An 18325-nucleotide genomic window follows, 5' to 3' on the forward strand; every position below is an offset into this window, starting at 1 on the left:
TCACAGTTAACCCCCAACAACTCCCACAACATCCAGACCTCAGAATTCACCCCACTCCCAGTCTCCAGAGTTAACCACCCCCCACCCCCACCGATTCCCAGTCCTCATGCTTAACGTCCCACAGGAACATCAGAAGTGTTTCAATAAAGCATAGAAGTGGACACAGAGTGTGATGTATATACTCAGCATATCAGACAGCGGACAAGCAGAGTTAACAATTCACGTCGACAATCTGAACTAGGACAAACTGCTGGAGGAGCTCAGCAGGTCAGGCAGCAGCTAAGGAAAAGAGTAAACAGTCAACATTTTGGGCTGAGATCCTTCATCAGGACACACAAAATGCTGGAGGAACTCAGCAGGTCAGGCAGCATCTATGGAATTGAATAAACCGTCAGCCTGAAAGGTTGACTGCTTACTCTTTTTCCTAAATGCTCCCTGGCCTGCTGAGTTCCTCCAGTCAGTTGGTGTGTGTTACTTTCACTACCAGCATCTGCAGCTTTTCTCATTGTCAAATTGTCAAATTTTGTGACAATTTGAATTACACATTTTAAATTGCAGAGAAAAGGAAAGATCGGAAAAGGATATCCGTGACAGGCTGGAGAACGGGAAAGACTGACTGATGTGCCTGCTGGGAAATGGGGGTGAAGGCTTGTCCTTTGCAGCTGACCTGAATGGGGAGCAGGTAGGAGGAGGGAGGGAGGAAAAATGTGAAAGAACAAGAGAATAGAAAATCTGCAGGCATGGATATCTGAAATAAAAATAGGAAGAGGAGGCCCATGGAAGAAGAATCAGTAAATGCCTCAGATCTGGGACCCTTCATCAGAAAGCAAAAGAGCTGAACTGTAGCATGAAGAAGATTAGAGAAGTAAAACACTGCAGATGCAGGAAGTCTGGAATAAAAAAACAAAGGAACCTGTAAACACTCAGTGAATCAGTCAGCAGCTGTAAAGAAGGGGAACAGAATTAATGTTTCAGGTTGACAACCACTCATCAGAATTGGAAAGTAAAGCACTGGGAAGGGTTTGGGTAGCAAGAATACACAGGACTGTCAGCATCGAGTTTGGAAACAAGGAGAAAACTGAATGAGATCAGTTGAGGAGGTAAGACACAAAATGCCGAAACACACACTAAGTGCTGGAGGAACTCAGCAGGTCAGGCTGCAGCTAAGTCGATGTTCCATGTTGAGACTCTTCATCAGAATTGAAAGCAATGGGGAAGAAGCCAGGATAAGGTGGGGGGAGGGGAGGGAAGGAATACAAACTGGCAAATGGTAGCTGAGACCAGGTGAGGGAGAAGGTGAACAAGGAGGAGAATGAAGTGAGAAGCTGGGAGTTGATAGGTGGAAGAGGTAAAGAACTGAAGACAAGAAATCTAATAGGAGAGGACAGTAGACCATGGAATAAAGGGAATGAGGAGGAGAACCAAAGTGAGGAGATGGTCAGGTGAGAAGAGAAAGCGTAAGAGAGAAGCCAGAAATGGGGAATGGAAAAAGGGAAAGGAGAGGAGGAAAATTATCAGTAGTTTCAGAAATCAATGTTCATGCCATCAGATTGGAGGATACCCAGTTGGAATATAAAGTGTTGCTTCACAAAACAGAGTGGCTTGTTAATGGCAACAAAGGAAGGTACATTAGGATGGGAATGGGAAGTTAATTAAAATGGGTGACCACTGTGAAATTCCGCCTTCCATGGTGGACACAGCCAATGTGCTTGACGAAGTGGTCCTCTAATCTACATTGTGTCTCAGTGACGTTGAGGAGGACGTACTGACAGCACCGGATACAGTACATGACACCAAGAGACTTACAGGTGAAGTGTCACCTGACCGGAAAGGAGTGTTTGGGGCCTTGAAGGGTGGTGAGGGAAGAGGTCTAGGGGTAGGTGTACCACTTGTTCTGCTTGTAGGGTTAAGTGCCAGGAGGGAGATCATTGGGGAAGGATAAGTGGACAAGGCAGTCATGAAGACCACCATCCCTGCAGAAAGCAGAGAGTGGGGGGGGGGGCAGGAGAGAGGAAAAAGGTGTTTAGTGGAAGATGGCGGAAGCTGCAGAGAATGATGCGCTGGGTGTGGATGCTGTGGGGTGTTTGGTAAGGACAAAAAGAACTGTATCCCTGTTACAGCAGCGGGAAGATAGGGTGAGGGCAAATGTCTGGGAAACGGAGGCAATGCAGGTAAGAGCCACATTGATGGTAGAAGAAAGGAAGCCCCATTCTTTGAAGGTGTACATTTCAGATTATCACTGCCATACAACATGAAATTTGGTGTTTTGCAACAGTTGTGCAGCACAAAGACATAAAAATCTACAAATGACATAAATTTAAAAATATTTCACGAAAGGGAATAACAAGGCAGTGCTGACGGACTGTTAAGAAATCTGCTGAATGACGGCTGAAGAGGTACAGACCCCTTGGACGGCACAGTAGCGTAGTGGTTAGCACAACGCTTTATAGTACCAGTGACCGGGTTCAATTCCTGCTGCTGCCTGTAAGGAATTTGCACGTTCTCCCTGTGACTGTGTGGGTTTCTTCCGTGTGCTCTGGTTTTCTCCAAAAGACGGTTTCCTCCTAACCCTAACACTGTCCTGTGATCAGGCTAGAATTAAACTTGGGATTGCTGGGTGGCACGGCTTGAAGGGCCGGAAGAGGATGGATGGATAAAGATTAACAGGAATAAAGAACTGCGATGCGCTGAAATAAAAGTGCTGTAAATATTCAACTTATAGACAGAATCTGTGAAAGAAGGAATGGAGTAAGTATTTGAGATCAGTGGGTTTTTCTCAGTAATTTGTTTATAAGTTAAACTTTGACATCATATGTGATGTGGTAGAACAGTAGGCAGAGCTGCTGTCCAACACCTCCGGAAACCTAGATTTAGTGCTGACATTTGTGTGCAGTTTGCACGTTCTCCCTGTGACCTCGTGTGTTTCTCTAGGGGGCCTGGTTTCCTCTGACAACCCAGAGAGGTAGGTTAATCAGTCTCCGCAGTGTGAGTGAGGGGCAGAGTCTGGTGGGAGTTGATGGACACATAAAGGCAATGAAATGGGATCAGTACAGACGGCTCACATGGACAGTGGGCTGAGGGGCCTGCCTGTATGCTGGATGAATCTATAAGGTCGGGTAAGTGGTGACCTTTATTGACATGGCATAGCATACCTGCTTCCCCCTGAAACCCGTCTAGCACTTAGAGTCCAGACTGGGGCTGTATTTGCGGCACTGTGATCCCCTACCTTCACCCAGGAGTGACACAGGAACATAAGATATAGGACATGTGCTGGCCATCTGGCCTGTCCAGCCTGCACCACCATTAAATAATATCATGACTATCTGGTCATAGATTCAGCCCCACCAACCTGCCTTCTCCCCTTTATTCCTCTGCTACTTGAAACTCTTTATTAAATACATTTAATGAGGCAGACTCTACTGCCTCTCTGTGCAGAGAACTTCACCGATACCCTAGTCTCCGGGAAAAGCAGTTTTTCCTCATTTTTATACTAAAACCATTCACCTGGATCTTGAGGCTATGTCCCCTAGTTCTAGACTCACCTTTCAAAGGAACAACTGTCTTGCCTCAATCTTATATACCTGTTTTATAATTTTGTATGTTTCTATAAAACCAAAGCAAATAAGGGGGAACCCCACGGACACAGGGGCAAGGTGCAAACTGAACACACTGGAGGCCAAGATCGAAATGGGATCCCTGGAGCTGTGGTGCAACACTGTCTTGCTCCATTTCTCAAACACAAGGGGTTGTCCCAGCTGCTTCATAATCCTCTTCAGGATCAGCACCAAGGGGAACAGCATTGGTCGGGATTCTTCCCCTCAGCTGTTGTAGTTGCCTGCTTGGACGGAAGGGATAGGTGAGGCAGAGAGAGGGGAAGGTGAGCAATATAGAGAGGGAAAGTGAGGCAGAGAGAGGGAGGAAGTGAGGCAGAGAGGGGGGAGGTGAAGCAGACAGAGAGGTTGAGTCAGCGAGTGGGGCTGTTGAGACACAGAGAAGGGGAGGTGAGGCAGAGAGCGGGGGAAGGTAAGGCAGAGGAGGTAAGGCAGTGAGTGGGGGAGTTGAGGTATAGGGAGGGGGGAAAGTTATGCAGAAACAGGGGGAGGCGAGTCAGAGAAAGGCGTAGGAGAGGCAAAGAGGGTGGAGGTGAGGTAGAGAGAGAGGGGAGGTGAGGCAGAGAGAAAGGGGGAAGGTGAGGCAGAGATAGTAGCAGTGAGTCTGAGAGTTAGTGAAGAGGAAGGTAGTCAGGGACCAAGTCAGAGGCTCTGTCATTACCTGTACAATAAACTGTCTCCAGACTCTGTAGAAGGTGAATCTGAAATGAAAAGGAATTTGTTACTGCTAGGAAAGACAGACACTATCAAATCTCAGTAGGTCACAACGCCAGGAGCAGCAGCAGCTCCACAAACTGCACAGCCCAAGGTTTCCAAACTTGCCTGCAGCACTATCTGATTGCAGGTAAAGGAACTGGTCTCACTGGACGGATGGACTCACGCACACACAAACTCCTAAAGGCTTAAAGGAGTTCCTGTCACTGCCCACAACATAGAGATCACAGGCATGGGGTGGAGGCAACTTTCCAGAAGAGGAGCAAGGCCACACCAGCTGATGTTGAGGATTTACCAGAATTTTGCAGTGACTTGCGAACTGGAGTTATAGGGGAGAGGTTGGGCAGAACAGGGCTTCGTTCCTCGGAACATCTGACACCGAGGAGTCATCGCAGGGAGATGTCTAAAATCATAAGGATCACAGATAGGGTGAATGCACACAATTTTTTCCCCAAGGGGAAGAGCATCAAAAACTGGAGGGCACAGGTTTAAGTTAGAAGAGAAATACTTGAAGAAGACCTGAGGAACAACTTCTTCACATGTAGAGTGGTACATACAGTATACGGCACAATCTACCAGAGATAGTGACTGATGTGGGTATAATAATAAGATTTTAAAATATTGGGAGAGGCACGTCAATAGGAAAGGTTTAAAGGGATGAGACCAATTTAGATGGGCATCTTGGTCGGCATAGCCCAACTGCACCTATGGTTTTGTTTTCATACTGGGGACCGTGGGCTATTCAAAATGATGAAGATCGGATCAGTGTGGCTCACAGTGTGCTCAGGTAGACTTCAGTCAGCCTGACCTCACACAGTGCCTCTCCCTCTGAACTCAGTTACTCCCCCTCCAGCCCATCCCTTGGTACCTCCAACTACCTCCCACACTCCCCACATCACCTCTCCTTCCCCGTGTCCTGCCCCACTTTCCTCCTCCCCAATCATCTAGAAACCCTCTCTCCTTGTGCCTCTTACCTTCTCCCTTTTCCCTGGCAACTCCCCTGCTCCATCAGAGTCCTGCTGCCCTTTTCTGTGCATCCTGCACCCACCCACCCCATCAGCACATCCTTTCCTTTAGGACCTCTCACCCCCCCATCCCACCCCTTTCCCCTTGGTTTGCCCACCCAGCCTCTCCCTAGATCCAACCTCACACATCAGGTAACTACGCCCCGCCTCAACCTGGCCCTCCCCTCCAGCACTCTCTCAGCGGGAGTCCTACTCACTCATGATGATATCCCGAGGTGTGCTCCTCCCTGAGGCCACTGAGCTCCCCCTGGATGCCTGCAGGCAACAGAGAACAAGCTTACACCATCATCAAATCACCTTTGGCTTATTTTGGTGAGAGGAAGAGGGTTCAAAGGGAATCAGCTTTTGAACCAACCTAAACAATGCTACACTACTTCAGTCTAACAGATTGAGATTTATCATCACCGACATACCTTGTGAAATTTGTCATTTTACAACAGCGGTACAGTGCAAGACATAAAAGAAGTATTTTCTTAATTAAACGAAATAAATTTTATTCATAATAAAAATTATTTATGAACTTCCATTCATCACATACATGGTCAATGCTTTCCATACTTTTTTAGGACTGCTGACACATAAGTGGCACACTGGGGTTTTATATTAGATACAATATCTGAGGAGCTTCCTCCCCACAGCCAGACCCTCCCTCTCCAGTAGGTGGACTTCCCTACAGAGTGCTCATATGAACAATTAAATTGTGCAAAGAGCAGAATAGTGAAGCAGTGTTCGTGGGTTCACAGGCTGTTCAGAAAACTGATGCAGGAGGGCAAGGAGCTGTTCCCGAAACGTTGAGTGTGGGTCTTCAGGCTCCTGTGCCTGCTCTCTGATGGTAGTAACGAGAAGCAGGCACGTCCCTGATGGTGAGGGTCCTTAATTATGGATGCTGCCTTTTTGAGGCACTGTCTCTTAAAGGTGTCCTCGATAGTGGAGAGGCATGTGCCCACGAGAGAGGTGACTGAGCTTTCAGCACTCTGCAGCTGCTGTGATCCTGAATCTTGGAGCCTCCATACCAGTCAGAATGCTCTCTACCATACATCTGTAGGAATCTGCTGGACCAAATTAACACCGCCAAACCCACTTGCACTGCAGAGGACCTGTTTTTGTACCGTTCTGTTTTGTAAAGTTTGTGTATATTTAACTTGTGTTTTTCCTTATGAATACTGTGCATCTGATTATCTGCAGCCACGGTAACGCTGCTGCAAGGAAGCTTTTCTCATCCAACTTATGCATACATGCACTTGTGCAGATGACAGTGAACTTGACTTTAATGATATTTATTATAGTTTTGTGGAGGCATGGTTACCGTATCAAGTGAGTTCTGATGGTTGTTTTATACATTACTTAGGAATGCCCTGTTCTACGTCTGAACAGTAATTTTACAGACACTTGAAAAGGCAAGGTGTAGAAGCCCAAATGCTGGCAAGTAGGATCACTGAAGATGAGCAAAAAACGTCAGTTTGGACTCCTGATGAATGTTTTCGACCTGAAACATCGTCACTACCTCTTCCCTTAGATACTGTCTGGCCTGCTGAGTTCTGCCAGCATTTTGTGTTTTTATTTATCTCCAGCATCTGCAGATTCACTCGTGTGTCAGTTTAGATGGTTTGGGATGAAGAGCTTGCTTCTGTATGACGCTGTGACTCCTTTTTGTCCTTGCTCACCAGGTCTCCCGAGGAGAATGATTGCTCAGGAGAGCATCTGGAACCATCAGTCACACACAGCCTCCCTGGGCTGCCCCCCCCCCCCACCCCATCTGACAGAGCAGGCAGGCAAGCTGCAAACAACAGCAGGCCGCCCACCAGATGGTGGGTCCCCCCCCACCTTCCTCCCTCCTCCACCCACCTACCGCTCTAGTGGGATCTGCGAATGGCCTGGTCGAGGGTGGTACCATCCAGGTATGAGGGGCGTGAGTTAGGGAGGGGAGCACAGGGGCTTCAGCTGAGGCCAAGTGGGCAGCAGCAATCAAATACACAATCTCCTCTCCTGCAGTAAGGCACGGTGGTAAGGAGGGCTTCAATGCGCTGGATCAAAAGAGGCTGCAAACACTCACATCCAAATCATTCACGTAATGATTGAGTAACAGACAGCTCACCACTAGTCACAGGCCTCCAGTTGGAGAATCAACCTTGAACCAGCTTCCTATCATCAGCTTTGAATAAGGCTGCCCTTCAATCTTTGAAACATCAAGGAACACAGGCTCAAACTATTTAGAATCTCTTAGCAGGAAAACCCTCCTCCCAAAACCAGACTGTGCACCTCTGTTGCAGGGGAGAGAGAGAGAGAGAGAGAGAGAGAGAGAGTGAGGTTACTGTTTGCCTTAAGTGCTTGTTGGACATTCCTACCAGCTCATGCACCTAGACAAGGCATTCCCAACCTTTTTTTATGCCAGGGACCATTACCATTAAGCAAGGGGTCTGTGGATGCCAGGTTGGGACCCCCTGGCCATTTACTGTCTTTCTCTCTGTGCTGATGGTGATCACCCTTTTGATTGCTGTTGCTTATGGTGTGTGACCCTGACACTGTCGCTCCAGCTCATTGAAGTCAATAGTGCACTGATCCCTCTGGTCCTACTGGTACCTCTTTCTAGCCTGAAAAGGACCCTCTAATTCCATCGCTAAAAAGCAGCCATCTCTCAATCCACAGAGGCAAAGCCAAATACACATGCTGCATACCCGAACAATCAATCGAATGCTGGAGGAACTCAGATGGTCAGATGTTATTTAAGGAAGGAAATGGATAGTTAATGTTTCAGGATAGAGTGAAGGGCCCCAACTATTCATCATGTCAACTGTCTATTTCCTTCCATTGATGGTGCCTCACCTGCCGGGAATTAGAGCAAATCTGTCAACCATGCCTCACTTTCCGTAAAACCTGGAGGACTTCATTTGATAATATTAAGAGGGAGGAAGGGATGGGCAATGACCAAAGGGTGAAGTCACACTACACAGGGTCAGATACCAGAGGGAGAGGTCAAACTAAATAGGGTTATGGACCAGAGGAGGGAGAGGTCAAACTACAAAGGGTCATGGACCAGAGGGTGAGGTCACACTAGACAGAGTCACTGACCAGTGGAGGGTGAGGTCACACTATACAGGGTCACAGACCAGAATAGGAGGTCACACTACACAGGGTCACAGACCAGAGGGTGAGGTCACACTATACAGGGTCAGATACCAGAGGGAGAGGTCACACTATACAGGATCACAGACCAGTGGAGGGTGAGGTCACACTTCAAAGGGTCACAGACCAGAAGAGGGAGAGGTCACACTATACAGGGTCACAGACCAGTGGAGGGTGAGGTCACACTATACAGGGTCACAGACCAGAGGAGGGAGAGGTCACACTATACAGGGTCACAGACCAGTGGAGGGTGAGGTCACACTATACAGGGTCAGATACCAGTGGAGGGTGAGGTCACACTTCAAAGGGTCACAGACCAGAAGAGGGAGAGGTCACACTACACAGGGTCACAGACCAGTGGAGGGTGAGGTCACACTTCAAAGGGTCACAGATCAGAAGAGGGAGAGGTCACACTACACAGGGTCACAGACCAGAAGAGGGAGAGGTCACACTATACAGGGTCACAGACCAGTGGAGGGTGAGGTCACACTACACAGGGTCACAGACCAGAAGAGGGAGAGGTCACACTATACAGGGTCACAGACCAGTGGAGGGTGAGGTCACACTATACAGGGTCAGATACCAGAGGGTGAGGTCACACTACACAGGGTCAGATACCAGAGGATGAGGTCACACTATACAGGGTCAGATACCAGAGGGTGAGGTCACACTATACAGAGTCACAGACCAGAGGAGGGTGAGGTCACACTATACAGGGTCAGATACCAGAGGAGGGTGAGGTCACACTATACAGGGTCAAAGACCAGAGGAGGGTGAGGTCACACTATACAGGGTCAGAGACCAGAGGACAAATAGGTCACAGAGACAGGAATCAAAGTAGGGTGAGGTCACATTGCACAAAGACAGGGACCAGAAGGGATGGTACCTACTTACCACCAGCCCTCCAGACCTTGAAACGCTGCTCCCAGTCACTTGTGATATTAACTCAGATCTGGAAATTGAAAAAGTCATGGAGAAACTTAAATCTGTTGAATTTTTTCCAACATTACCCCAGATGTTAGCAAGTCCACTTCAGTGTATACTCTCAGGAAATCTGTCTCTACAGTCCCCATGAATGCTTCCTGCTGTATCTCACTCCACCTCAATCTGGTGTGCATTTAGACATGACCTAATTAAACAGTGTCCTAAAACACTGTTTTAATGCCAGTGGAGAATTATTCCCAGAATTCTGAGGCAGCTAATATTCATCGCCCAGATAATGATTTAGTAGAATACTAAATGGGGAAACTTTGTCCAGAAGGAAAGGTCAGAACAGTGTCCTAATGCAGAATTTGGACTCAAACCATCGTTTTACCTTCACTGATGCTGCTTGACGCATGGAGGGCTCATTTCTCCAACTCGATGGGCCAGACGGATTGAAAAGGCAGGGCATCCGGACCTGTGCTGAGGGTTGGACTGGTTCCGCTCTCCACTCCATGACATTAATTTGACTCTGTGCTGAAGTTAGGCTGAGGCCCGCTCCGATTGCCGATGTCTGAGGGCTCTGTGCCATTTAGAAACACAGAAAAACTACAGCACAATACAGGCCCTTCGGCCCACAATGCTGTGCCAAACAATTTATAAATTACCTAGGGTTACCCATAACCCTCTATTTTTCTAAGCTCCACATACCTATCCAGGAGTCTCTTAAAAGACCCTATCGTATCCACCTCCACTACTGTCGCTGGCAGCCCATTCCACACACTCACCACTCTCTGCGTAAAAACTTACCCGACACCTCCTCTGTACCTACTCCCCAGCACCTTGAAACTGTGTCCTCTTGTGTTAGCCATTTCAGTCATGGGAAAAAGCCTCTGACTATCCACACGATCAATGCCTCACATTATCTTGTACACCTCTATCAGGTCACCTCTCATCCTCCGTCACTCCAAGGAGAAAAGGTTGAGTTCACTCAACCTATTCTCATAAGGCATACTCCCCAATCCAGGCAACATTCTTGTAAATCTCCTCTGCACCCTTTCTATGGTTTCCACATCCTTCCTGTACTGAGGCGACCAAAATTGAGCACAGTACTCCAAGTGGGGTCTGACCAGGGTCCTATACAGCTGCAATATTACCTCTCAGCTCTTAAGCTCAATCTCACAGTTGATGAAGGCCAATGCACCGTATGCCTTGTTAACCATACAGTCAACCTGCATAGCAGCTTTGAGTGCCCTATGGACTAGGACCCCAAGATCCCTCTGATCCTCCACACTGTCAAGAGTCTTACCATTAATACTATATTCTGCCATCATATCTGACCTACCAAAATGAACCACTTCACACTTATCCAGATTGAACTCCATCTGCCACTTCTCAGCCCAGTTTTGCATCCTATCTATGTGCCGCTGTAACCTCTGACAGCCCTCCACACTAGCCACAACACCCCCAACCTTTGTGTCATCAGCAAACTTACTATCCCATCCCTCCACTTCCTCATCCAGGTCATTTATAAAAATCATGAAGGGGTCCCAGAACAGTTCCCTGAAGCACATCACTGCTCACCAACTTCCATGCAGCATCTACAATCATTTTTTGCCTTCTGCGAGCAAGCCAATTCTGGATCCACAAAGCAAGGTCCCCCTGGATTTCATGCCTCCTTACTTTCTCAATAAACCTTTCATGGGGTACTTTATATAATGCCTGCTGAAATTGATATACACTACATGCACTGCTCTACCTCCCTGCCAGGAAATTAGTCACCCATGGATTCATTTATCCTCCACCTCACTCTTTTCCTATGTTCACTGTTGTGTGGCACAGTCAGTAATCCTGACAGTACTACCTTTAGAGGTCCTGCTTCTCAACTTCCTTCCTAACTCCCTGTAGTCTGTTTTCAGGACCTCCTCCTTTTTCCTACCTATGTCGTTGGTACCAATATGTACCACAACCTTCCCACTGTTCCCACATGCAGGTGGAACTCAGCAGGTCAGGTATCAACTATGCAGGAGAATAAACAGTCGAAGTCAGTCTCTGCCCAAAACATCAACTGTTTGACTGTTTATTCTCCTCCACAGATGCTGCCTGTGTTGCTTTGGATTTTCAGCATCTGTTCACCTTCCCACTTCAGGATATTGTGGACGAGATCAGAAACATCCCAGACCCTGGCACCTGGGAGGTAAACAATCATCCGTGTTTCTTTCCCGTGTCCACAGAATCGCCTGTCTGACCCCCTAACTATAGAATCCCCTATTACTGCTGCCTTCCTTTCCCTACTCTTCTGAGCTACAGTGCCAGACTCTGTGCCAGAGGCGTGGCCACTGTTGCTTCCTCCAGGTAGGCTGTTCTACCCCCCCCCCCCAACAGTACTCAAACAGGAGTACTTATTGTTAAGGGGGAACAGCCACGGGGTACTCTTTAATATCTAACCCTTGCCCTTCCCTCTCCTGATTGTTACCCACTTATCTATCTCCCGAGGCCCCAGTGTGACTGCTGGCCTATAGCTCCTCTCTATCACCTCTTCTCTTTCCCTGACCAGATGAAGGTCATTGAGCTGCAGCTCTCGATGTTTTAGGATCCGCTTTTCCCCCTCCTCCCCCAGATTTCTGAATGGCCCATGAATGCTACCTTGTTATTCATCTTTACTCTACTTACTTTGTAACTGACAAGAAATTTTATGTTTTGCACTGTTGCTGAAAAACAATGAACTTCTCAACATGTGTCAGTGATAATGCAGGTGGAACTCAGCAGGTCAGGTATCAACTATGCAGGAGAATAAACAGTCGAAGTCAGTCTCTGCCCAAAACATCAACTGTTTGACTGTTTATTCTCCTCCACAGATGCTGCCTGTGTTGCTTTGGATTTTCAGCATCTGTTCACCTTCCCACTTCAGGATATTGTGGACGAGATCAGAAACATCCCAGACCCTGGCACCTGGGAGGTAAACAATCATCCGTGTTTCTTTCCCGTGTCCACAGAATCGCCTGTCTGACCCCCTAACTATAGAATCCCCTATTACTACTGCCTTCCTTTCCCTACTCTTCTGAGCTACAGTGCCAGACTCTGTGCCAGAGGCGTGGCCACTGTTGCTTCCTCCAGGTAGGCTGTTCTACCCCCCCCCCCCAACAGTACTCAAACAGGAGTACTTATTGTTAAGGGGGAACAGCCACGGGGTACTCTTTAATATCTAACCCTTGCCCTTCCCTCTCCTGATTGTTACCCACTTATCTATCTCCCGAGGCCCCAGTGTGACTGCTGGCCTATAGCTCCTCTCTATCACCTCTTCTCTTTCCCTGACCAGATGAAGGTCATTGAGCTGCAGCTCTCGATGTTTTAGGATCCGCTTTTCCCCCTCCTCCCCCAGATTTCTGAATGGCCCATGAATGCTACCTTGTTATTCATCTTTACTCTACTTACTTTGTAACTGACAAGAAATTTTATGTTTTGCACTGTTGCTGAAAAACAACGAACTTCTCAACATGTGTCAGTGATAATGCAGGTGGAACTCAGCAGGTCAGGTATCAACTATGCAGGAGAATAAACAGTCGAAGTGAGTCTCTGCCCGAAACATCAACTGTTTGACTGTTTATTCTCCTCCACAGATGCTGCCTGTATTGCTTTGGATTTTCAGCAGCTGTAGAATATCTCATGTCAGTAATAATAAATCTGATTCCAAATCAATTCCCAATCCAAGCAGCCATGCCACGGTGAATCCCACGGTAGATTAGTGCTGCGCATTCCTCTTCTATAATGAAGGCTGCTGGGCAAGGATCACTGGCTGGCCCCTGGATTATGTAGCTGGATCAGCAAGAGGCCTCTCAAAACTGTTATGCCACTTAATGAGGTTGTGGCTGATCTGGTCGTACTTTCATCCCCACGTTCCCACTCCAGTGATGTTTCATGACATCCGCCCCTGCTGTACGAAGAACAGCAGAGTGGTGCTAGTCACAGCTCCAGTGACCCAGGATAAAGCCCCGCCACTAGCACCGTCTCTGTGTGTGCATGTTTTTCCTGCAACTGGTGGGTTTCTCTCGTTCCCTCCCTGTCCTTCACCATACCCCCACGCCTTCATCCCCCTTTGGCAATCAGCAGGGATCGGAGGGGGAAAAGTTCCACCCTCTGTTCCCAAGAAAAGGAAGACTCATCATGCCTCACAGCTTAAACATTCAATCCTGGCTATGTGTGGGTTTATGTTCTTCCTTTGACCTATGCATTTCCACTGGCAGCTCCAGATCCTTCTCAAGAAATGAGTTGTCCATCGTGTGTGTGTGTGTGTGTGGCGGATTCTGGGGGAGTTGATGGGAATGGGATCAGTGAGTTGAGGTGCTGGGAACATGAGAGAATTAAAGTGGGATCAGTGCAGGGAAATGGGTGCTTGATGGTTGGTGCAGACCCAGGCCAAAGGGCCTATATCCAAGTTTGATGACTCCACAGTCTACCTACCTGTGACAGACGTCCGCAGGCTCTGTTCCCACCACCCTTTGTATCAAACCAGAACCAAGTTCACTATCACTGGCATATGCTGTGAAATATATTGCTTTGCAGCAGCAGTACGTTACAACACATCATTAAAAACTAATTATAATAAGAAATATATACAGTATATAAAAATAATTACATTTGTAATGCAAAATGAGCAAAAAAAGAGAGGTAGTGTAATGGGTTCTTTGTCCATTCAGAAATCTGATAGCGATGGAGAAGCTGTTCCTAAAACATTGAGTGTATGTCTTCAAGTTCCTGTACCTCCTTGAGGGTAGCAATGAGAAGGGGGTATGTCCTGAATGATGGGGGTCCTTCGTGACAGTGCTGCCTTTTTGAGGCATTGCCTTTTGAAGATGTCTTCGATGTTGAGGAAGCTTGTGCCTATACTGGAGCTGGCTCAGTATGCAACTTTCTGAGGCTTTTTCCAATCCTGTGCAGCGGTCCCTCCATCATCCAGAGGTGATGCAAACAATCACAGTACATCCGTAGATATTTTCAAGAGTTTTTGATGACATACCAAGTCTCCTCCAATTCCCAATGAAATATAACTGCTGCCATGCCTTCTTTGAAATTGCATCAATATGTTAGGTCCAGGATAGTTTCAGAGATGTCTGCACTCAGAAGCCTGAAACTGCTCATCCTTTCCACTGCTGATCCCTCCGTATGTGTTCCTTCAACTTCCCCTTCCTAAAACCCACAATCAATTCCTTAGTCTTACTGACACTGAGTGCAAGATCAATGTTTTTCCATTACTCAACCAGCTGCTTTGTGTCACTTCTGTACACCTCCTCATAACCATCTGAAATTCTGCCAACAGTAGTTGAATCACCGGCAAATTTATAGATGGTGCTTGAGCTGTTCCTAGACACACAAATGATGGGTGTAGAGAGAGTAGAGCAGTGGGCTAAGCACATATTTTTGAGGTGTGCCAGTATTGATTGCCAGTGAGGAAGAGATGTTATCCCCAGAAGGTCATAACATATAGGAGCACATTCACGCTATTTGGCCCATCACGTCTGCTCTGCCATTTCATCACAGCTGATCTAATTTTCCTCTCAGTCCCAATCTCCTGTCATCTCCCTGTACCCTTGCATGCCCTGACCAATCAAGAATCTATCAACCTCTGCCTTAAAAATATATATATAAAGACGGTCTCCACAGCTGAGTGTGGCGAAGAATTTCACAGATTCAGCACCCTCTGGCTAAAGAAATTCCTCAATTCCATTCTAAAAGGACGCCTCTCTATTCTGAGGATGTGTCCTCTAGTTTTAGACTCTCCCACCATAGGAAACATCCTCTCTACATCCACCCTATCAAGGCCTTTCACCATTTGACAGGTCTCAATTAGGTCACCCTTCATTCTTTTGAGTGAAGACAGGCCCAGAGCCATCAAATGCTCTTCATATGACAAGCCATTCAATCCTGCAATACTAGAATTTCGTGAACCCTCTTTGAATCCTCTCCAGTTTCAGCACATTCATTCTAAGATAAGGGGCCCAAACCTGCTCACAACACTCCAAGTGAGGCCCCACCAGTGCTGTATAAAGTCTCAACGTTACATCCTTGCTTTTATATTCTAGTCCTCTTGAAACAAATATTAACATCGCATTTGCCTTCCTCACCACAGACTCAATCAACCTGCAAATTAACCTTTAGGGAATCCTTCACAAGGATTCCCAAGTCCCTTTGTATCTCAGTTTTTTGTATTTTCTCTCCATTTAGAAAAGTCAACCCTTTAATTTCTTCTACCAAATACATGACAATCCACATCCCCACACTGCATTTCAACTGCCATTTCTTTGCCCATTCTTCTAACCCGTCTACCCTTCTGTAGCTTCTCTACTTCCTCAAAACCACCTGCCTCTCCACCTTGCTTCATATCGTCTGCAAACTTTGCAACACAGTCATTAATTTCCATCATCCAAATCATTGACATATAAAAAGAACTGGTCCCAACACAGACCCCTGTGGAACACCACTAGCTACGGCAGCCAGCCAGTAAAGGCTTCCTTTATTCCCACTCTTTGCCTCCTGCCAATCAGCCACTACTTTATCCATGCTAGATTATTTCCTGTAATACCATGGGCTCGTAGCTTGTTAAAGAGCCTCATGTGTAAAGGCCTTCTGAAATTCCAAGCACACATCAAGCAATTCTCCTTTTCTATCCCACTTGCTATTTCTTCAAAGAATTCCAAAATATTTGGCAGGCAAAATTTTCCCTTGAGGAAATCATGCTGACTGTGGCTTATTTTATCATGAGCATAAAATTCCGATTGTATTGACTGGGCAAGGCGAGCATCCAGTTACAGAGGGAGGTGCAGAGGCACAGGTTTTGGAGCTTGTTGAACAGTACTGAGGGGGTGATGGTGTTGAACATTGAGCTCTAATCGACCATCAGCAGCCTGATGCAAATACCGCTACTGTCTACATGGTTCAAGTCAGTGAGGCTGCATCCCTGTAGACTTATTGTGTCAACAGGCAAATTGCAGTGGATCCAAATCCTCACTTAGGGAGGAGCTGATTCTTGCCATGACCAGACCAGCCTTCATCCCAATAGATGTGAGTGCAACTGGGTAACAGTCATTGAGGCAGCTCACCCTGCTCCTCTTGGCTGCTGGTATGATTGTCGCACTTTTGAAGCAGGTGAGATATTGAAGATGTCCTTGCACACACCCACCAGTTGGTTGGCACAGGTTTTCAATGTCCTACCAAGAACACCATCAGGGTCTGTAATGCCTTGAGAGGGTTCATCCTAATGGAAGCTGTTTTGATGCCGACCTCCAGACAGAGATCTTCTGAGGAAGAGAGTTCCAAACACTCACTCCACCCCATTTTTCCCTTCTAGATGGACCACCCCTTTATCTTTACACAGGGATCTACAGAAGAAACGCTTCTGGTGGACGTGCAGCACAACTTTCTGAGCTCTGCCTCCATCCCCGTACCCATCTGGACCTCCAGGGTCCCTCTTGCATTCTGCCTGCAGTCACGGACACCAGCAGCAGGAAGGAGAGCTGCTGCTTAACATTAGGTCAGGAGGGAAGGTGGGCAGTGTGCTGAGTACCACCTTTATTCTCCCACCACCTGTGCCCCCACAAACCCAGCTCTTTGCTGATCCCAACCTCACAGGGAGGCTGCCAACACCCTTGACTCCTCTCTGCCCAATCTGTGCTATCAGTTCTGCTGTGGGAGGGTGTCGGCCTTTCTCAGCCTCATCCAGTAGGCAGGAGTCCCCCAGTCCCTCAAACCACGTCCCTTTTGGTGAGCTCAGCTCCTCGCACTAAGACCACTATCACCTCCATTCCCCCTCTGCCTGTGTTGCCACCAATCTGTGTGGGCTGGAGGGTTCCTGCAGGAAGGGAAGAGAGGCTGATGGAGGGAGAGAAGGGGAGAGGGAAGGAAGGGGAGTGGAGATGAGGAAAGGCAGAGAGAGGAATGAGAAGGGAGAAGGTGGAAGGTGAAGGGAGAGGAAAGGGGGTAAGGGAGGAAGGAGTAGGAGAGAGGACAGGTTGACGAGGGGCAGAAAGAGAGAGAGAGAGGCCAATGATGAAAGGAGAGAGAATTTGGGTTAACAGAAATTGGAAGGAGGGAGGCCAGGGTGAGAGGGCAAGAGGGAGGAGAGATCGGGTTGTGAGAAAAAAAGAGTATAAGAGAGAGAATGAGAGAGAGTGAGAGAGAGAGAGGGGGGGAGAGAGGGGGGAGAGAGAGAGGGGGGGAGGGAGAGAAGGGAGGAGGGAGGGAGGGAGAGAGAGAGGGAGGGAGGGAGGAAGGGAGAGAGGGAGGGAAAGGGAGGAGAGGGGGAAAGAGAGAGAGAGAGAGAGAGAGATATTCAGATAGAAACAGACAGTGACTGGGACGTAGGAGTGGGGACAAGTGCTCCCCTGTTGATATTCATGCCCTAACAGCATAACATACCTCTCACCATCCCACTTCCCATTTCTACAACCTCCCACAGACTGCCCTACCAAACTGTTAGCCTGAAAGATTTGGAAATCCCTCTACACCTGACCGTGGACGCCTGCTTTACCACCATACATCACCCCACCCCACCCCACCCTCCACCCCGCAACACTGGCAAGAGGCATCTCGCGAACCTGAGCCCTGGAGATCTGGCTGTACACAGACCGGAACGCACACCCCTCCCTTCCACGCTGCCCACTTCATGTACCTGCTGGCGTTGATGATGCCCTGTGGTGTTCGCTTGGGTGTGACTGGTGTGGAAGACAAGATTCATGTCAGCAACAGGACATTCTTATCAGCATCAATTCCCCCCACCCATCCTGATCCCAACCAGACACATGGCTCCCACCTACCCCTCCCCACTGGGATCTCCAGGGTCACTCAACCCAGGCTAGTTCTTGCCCACTGTCAGTCACGGATGGGGTTTGGGGTTTGGGGTATGAGATCCCACGCATTGTGGGCGATATAGACAGA

The 18325-nt window shown here is 47.8% G+C and overlaps 2 long non-coding RNA genes across 2 annotated transcripts in view; both read right to left on the bottom strand.

Moving 5' to 3' along the window:
- Positions 1–4274: 4274 nt before the first annotated feature.
- Positions 4275–9420, bottom strand: LOC132381844 (uncharacterized). The gene is made up of 3 exons (XR_009508132.1): positions 9368–9420; positions 5548–5605; positions 4275–4312 (listed from the first exon to the last, which is right to left on the bottom strand). It is a non-coding gene; the product is annotated as an uncharacterized LOC132381844 (long non-coding RNA).
- An 8647-nt stretch (positions 9421–18067) lies between these two features.
- Positions 18068–18325, bottom strand: part of LOC132381843 (uncharacterized) — a 34303-nt gene continuing 34045 nt past the window's right edge. The window contains exon 5 of the long non-coding RNA XR_009508131.1: positions 18068–18102. This is a non-coding gene — a long non-coding RNA (uncharacterized LOC132381843). The remainder of the gene's footprint in view (positions 18103–18325) is intronic.

This window comes from Hypanus sabinus, chromosome 26 (assembly GCF_030144855.1).
Source record: "Hypanus sabinus isolate sHypSab1 chromosome 26, sHypSab1.hap1, whole genome shotgun sequence".
Taxonomy (NCBI): domain Eukaryota; kingdom Metazoa; phylum Chordata; class Chondrichthyes; order Myliobatiformes; family Dasyatidae; genus Hypanus; species Hypanus sabinus.